The sequence below is a fragment of the Periophthalmus magnuspinnatus genome, chromosome 7 (assembly GCF_009829125.3).
Source record: "Periophthalmus magnuspinnatus isolate fPerMag1 chromosome 7, fPerMag1.2.pri, whole genome shotgun sequence".
NCBI classification, from domain to species: Eukaryota; Metazoa; Chordata; class Actinopteri; order Gobiiformes; family Gobiidae; genus Periophthalmus; species Periophthalmus magnuspinnatus.
In genome coordinates, this window is record NC_047132.1 from 6,462,299 (window position 1) to 6,468,578 (window position 6,280).

Consider the following 6,280-nt stretch of genomic DNA (forward strand, 5'->3'; position numbering starts at 1 on the left):
CACAAAGTAAGACAAACTCCTGTGATTTTATTTCACTTTTTTACAGTGTGAATAGGCCTAATTTGAGCCCTATTGTTCATAATGTAGTAAAGAGCCAAAGTGGAATTAGCAACATCATTAGGATTTAGCTCACCTCAACAAACAGTGGTGTTTAGACGCCGCTAAGAAAAACATTTGAGGAATTTAAACAGCCAGCTGTATCAATAATGTTTGTGTGCACCGCTCGGACAATAGAGCTGTAGACACCGGTGCAGTTTGCTGAGTCAGGACAAGTCATTGTAGCATGTCAAGTTTGAGGACAATACTAAACAGTTACAGTGTTATGGTCTGTGAAAGAATAAAAAACACTAAATGGTCTATGGCCCCAGGGATCTCCAACCTGCAGCTCTGCAGGTACAAGGAACTCTCCATCCCCTCTCAGAACAGCTCCTCAGTGGCTTTCTGAAATCAACACTTGACTTGGCAAAATAACTTGATTGTACTTTTTTCATGCTTGTCAAGGATGTAACTTTTTGGTGGAGGGTGCCCATAATTGCTTGGAATGTTCCAGAGTGTGGCATTAAACTTATCTTCCCTGCATTTATTCACTTACCTGGGCTTTACTGGTCAAAAATAAAATACATTGAAAGACAAGCATTTTTAGTGTAAGTGGGCCCGCTTCTCCACAGACAACAATATTATCTCTATGGAGACTGTCAAGGGATGGATCTTCCACCCAAAAAGTGACATGGTGAAGCTTTAAATGTATTCACAAGCTCGGAAATGGGACAAAAATAAGTCATGTCAGAAAAAAACTATTTTGTTTGGAGACTTTGGTTTAGACAATAGGCTCAACTTTGAAGTGCCTTTGATTCCTAAGTTTAATTAATAATTTAATCTGATTAGCTGCCAATTAAAACAAGGCTAGAAATGTGCATAGTTAGTACTTTAAAATACAGCTCTATACAAAAAGTAACACACTGTGCCTCTGTTCAACTAATTAATGTTATCACCATTTGACATTTCTCTGTTGACTTTAATAACCTTTTGTCTATTCTGCCTCAATATGACCAACAGATTTATATATAGTTTTTATGGCCTCATTTTGCACTAAGAATCCAGTGTTCAGTGGGTACATGTCCTCTTTCTCGGGCCCTCTGACTGTATATTACCTGCTGCTAGCGTCTCCTGCCTCACACAATAGGGCTCTGTGTGTGCGGCCGCGGAATGCTGTGAGATGGCAGGGCAGTGGGATAGCCGGTGCAGCGGAGGGGGTCGAAGGAGAGAGAGAAGGGGGAGACGTGGGTGTGTGAGGGGATGAGAGGGTAGTGACGGGACCAGGCTGGGCTCCAGGGGTCTACAGGGTGGATAGGTCCCGGTACACTGACCCAGGTGAGGGCTGCCTCTGGTCTGCCATGGAGCAGTGAGGAGAGACAAGTCTAAGGGTGCGTTCAAACTTGTCCCGTTTGGTCCTGGTTTGGGCCTAGTTTAGTCATGAAGTAGACTTGGTTTGGTCCTGTTCTAGTCTAGTCCTGTTTTAGTCCTGGCCTGGTCAAGTTTTGAATTTATTCATAGTTTAGTCCTAATGGTCTATGTGAAGGTGTGAACACACTCTAAGAGAGAGCAGTGAACAGCCAATGCAGTACAGTGAGGATGCTACGACTGACAAGCTAGTATCTGCAATCTGCCTTGTGGAAAGATTAGGTAAAGGTCCACTACTTAACCTGCTTGTCTCCATGACAATTTTGTTTGTCTGGAATGTTCCACAATATGGCTTACTTACTGTAATGCCTTTTTAGTGTGAACAGGATGATCTCTCCACAGATCAGACCTGTAACTTGGCCTAGTGCCGTGATGTTCTTGTATACATGGAAATAAGCAACATTTCAGACAAAACCAGTGCACCTTGAATGTACCACTGGATTCTTTTGTCTCTATTTTCTAAACTCGGGCTGGTTCATGTAGCCATGACGTTATTCAAAACTGGTCTGAATGTTAAGCCATGACTATAACTGGCCAAAACCTTTCTGATTGAAGCAGCGCCACAAACTTACTTTACTTTTGTGTTTCATAGAAAAACAAAAATTATGTACTAAAAACCAAAATGAGGAACAGCTCACAGTGACTCCTCTCATGTATATGTAATGGTTTAAAGGTAAAAAAAAAAAAAAAAAAAAGGTGGACAAGAGCTTTCATTATGGGACATGCTCTGACTTACATTTCAGTGTGACCCAATTACATGTCCTCTCCAGCAGTGCCCTCCTGGACCAGAATCCTCCTTCCATACCTGGAAAAAAAAAACATTTTAAGCTTTATTAGGCCTTTATCCAAATTACGGGTTACACTTTTTCAATTTTTTATAATCAATCAATTTTTAAGGTGAATAAAAAGACTCACGTTCTTTCACTATGGGACATTTGGTGCACACCTGTGTTGTATTATTGTTTTTTATTGTTGATATAGACCTGCCCTAGTTCTGGTTTCATCTAGTCCTGGTCTAGTCTAGGTCTATGTTTTCCACAGTATGGCATTAACATCTCTATTTTGGCGGAAACAAGCGTATGGTGCCACTAGTTACATGTCAGATCTGTGGAGATGGGGCCGTGCGCGGAGTAAGAATGCATGTTTTCAAGGTATTTTTCAACAATAAAATATACTGTGGAGCAATACAGGTAAAGCGATAATATCTCCATGGAGACAAACAGGTGAAGGACTCCTCACAAGAAAAGTTACAGTAGTATTGACAGACATAATCATGTCTAATCATTTTTCAAATCAAACTATGGTAGAGGGAGCATACAAAATGAGGCTGCACAATATTACAGCAGATTATACAAGTGTTAATTAACTCATCTAAACCAGTGTTTGGCCAATGCAATAACTCTCTGTGATATTACCAATAAAAACATGTACAACTTTAGACACAAGTGTTATAGATTAGCATCATTCTCTCTAACACACTTTTAAGATGCTTGTGTTGAAGACCCGGGCCTCTCCCCACACCTCAAGATTAGTGGGGCCAAATCAAAGCTCCGTCTGGGTATGCTTCTTTTCCTGTGCTAGCTAAGGGGAAGAGGTTAAGTTTGTGCAGGCCCGGCGAGTGTGGTGAGGGGGGCTTTCTCACACAAGACGGAGGATGAAGGGACAAAGGTGGCATTCATTGGCCCAGGAATGGAAAACATTTTCTCCTGAAAACAGAGAAGCTACAAGCGGCAGAGGTAGCACAAGAAGGCCATGGGTGAGCACTGAGCAGTAGCACCCATTTAGAGGAGTCCTGTAGAAATTACAGGGGGGACCACCACTGGCTTAGGTCCTGCTAGGGCTGTGCAATGAATCCAAGTAATCTATATAAGCTCGACTATGAACCAACAAAATATGATTAAGATCAGGTTTTTTTTCATAATAGTACAACAACTATGTCCTGTTTAATGAGAGTGACTATATGAACCTATTTGATGGGACAGTCATGAGAGTTTTAGGCTTGTCTCCAGTGCCAACAAAGATCTCTAGGTCAGTGGTTCTCATCCTCCTATAATAACACAGCTTGGCATTTGCAACTCCCAGACCCAAAGCAATAATAAAGTAGCCTTAAGTCTAATTAAAGTTTGATCCTATCAGGGCATATACCTAGATAAATGACTATGGTAGGCCAACAAATCCACTTTTACTATAGCATTTGAAGGGTTATTTTAGGATTATGGCACAGGCTACATTTTCAGTTTTCCGCCATAATCTGACCCCCTGAAATCCTCTGAATCCTTGCAGAGGGTTTCAGAACCACTGCTCCAGACAGAAATAGACCTTTGTGCAAACTCTGATCAGATTTATCACTGTCCACACTGAATTCATTTACTATGTTGTTGTTTGTATGACCATCCCAAACTTTGAACCACGTTTTCTCCTCATCATATTAATTAGATACATAAATCTGGTCAGACACTGATCACCCTGTTTTTCACAGAAGAAAGGTGAAGTTTAAGATATCCCCTTCAATCCCATTTGTCTCCCGAAGAAAACACAAATAAAGTTTAATCAAATTCAAAACGGAACTGGGGCTAACATGAGATACCTTCAAAGACAGGAAGCACCGTGGGCCACTTGAGAGCGGCCCAGAACACAACGGGACACCTCTGAGGCCTTTGAGGCTCTAGTTCTGATTCAGGAATGCTGCCAAAAGTCTAGAAGAGAGGCGAAGTCTCAGACACATGACTGTGAGAGTCCTCCCGACACAACAAGTGCCAGACACACTCACTGATGCACTGACCCGAGGAGCGGGGCCCTGGAGCCACTGCGCCACCCACAGGAAAGAGCAGGAAAAACATGTGTGCGTCCAGTGCGCATGCGGCACAGCGGCCACACGGGGTCGCCATTGGAAAAGGAGAGGGCCCCAAAACACTGAAGGGCCATGTGAGACATCTGAGAAGCTATTAGAGCACCTGACTCCTCACTGAAGGCCAGCCCATACCTAAAAATATTTAGACTTTATGGCATTATTTATAAGCTCACAGTGTTTGCAGACGACTGCGCTGATGAAGACAGGGAACCTTACACTTAACGATTCATGCAACAAATTTGACAACTTGGCAACACCTGAGCAGCATGTTGGTGAAATATTTCTGCTATTTTTATTTAATTCCACTTTTGAAACATTTATTTTGCTTCGGTGCATCGTATTTTTACATTTGCTCTGTGAATTCAACACATTGTCAAGAGCAGCATTTAAATGTGGTCTCCTCATATGTGGGGATTATAAAGTGTAATTATGTTGGTCTGTATTGAATTATCTTACTACCAGCTTGACTAATAGTGTTTCTGTACTGCACATAACAGTGAGCAAAGAGAAACCCTTTATGTTTCATTTTTAAGTTGAGTGAATGTGTTGTGGTATATGGTAACAACACTAATAGTTTATTTTTTATGTTTTTGTGAGGGTCATTTATAATTATATTACATACATTTATTTTTTTTCATGGGAGCACTTTGTAGGGTCCAGCCCTGTTAATTGTTTTGGCTAGAAAGTTCCACAGTATTGCATTACACAGAGCTATGGAGAGAAGAAGGTCAAAGTACAGGTCAAATCTGTGGAGAAGCGAGCCAGCTCATAGTGAGAATGCATGTTTCTCAAGATATTTTTAAACAATAAAAACACCTGTTCAAATGCACGATAGATTTACTAGGTTTAATGCCATACAGTGGAACATTCCATACGGAGCAGTTACATCCCCAGAGATGAGCAGGCTGCAGACCTGCAGACTCCCTCCATCACAAATGTTACATAGCCCGTTATATGTAACATTATATATATATATATATATATATATATATATATATATATATATATATAGTGCATTATGCAACTTGACAAGTTTGTCTTTGTTGTTTGTTTTGCCTGGAAGGTTCCTCAGTTAAATATATAGTGCTGGCAGTGGTGGAATGTAATAAATTAAGAGTAAACTTCTGTTCTTAAATATACATTCTAGGTATGTTACTTACTTGAGTACATTTTAAAGTGGATACTTTTTACTTTTACTTCACTACATTTGAGAGCAGTATCTGTACTTTCTACACCACCACATTTTTTTTTACTGGACTGAAAAGTAAAAAGTACTTTTCATATGATTTGATGTGTTATTTTTACCATGTTCATGGAAACATCCTGACCAAAGGTTTTCTAGTCCAAGCTTCAGCTTTGAGCAAAACAAAACTAAATACACAAAATTCATAAGAGAGATTGAAAAAAAGAGAAACTGATTCTTTTTTGGTACTGTTGACCAAAATGTGTATCATTTTTAATCAATAGCACGACACTTAACACTTTAATAAATCAACAACACTTACTTTTTACTCTTAAAGTACATTTTTAAATGGGTACTTAAATACTTTTACTTAAGTAGATTTCATGTGATACTTAAGTAACAAAAATGAGCACTTTTTCCCACAACAAATTGCTGTCACTATGATGACATGTACAATCAGCATGAAATAGTAAAACATCTCTTAAAACACATGCACAGAATCCAAAGTCATTAAACTAAATGAAAAGTGTTACAGGCCAAAGTAAAACCAGCAGGTGGCCAGAGTATTTAGTCTTAAATCATTATGACAACGGTCGCAGTATGACACCCATGGGTAATGTGAATGCTCACTCCTGGTCATGTTGCTATCAGCTGCCCCAGTGACTGTATGTGAGTGGCTGTTGTCATAAGGTCAGCCTGTGTGTCTGTGGGCTCCACCTCCTCCTCGTCTCTGTGCATTTGATCTGTGACTGTAAAACACCACCTACTTAAACTCACTGAGGACC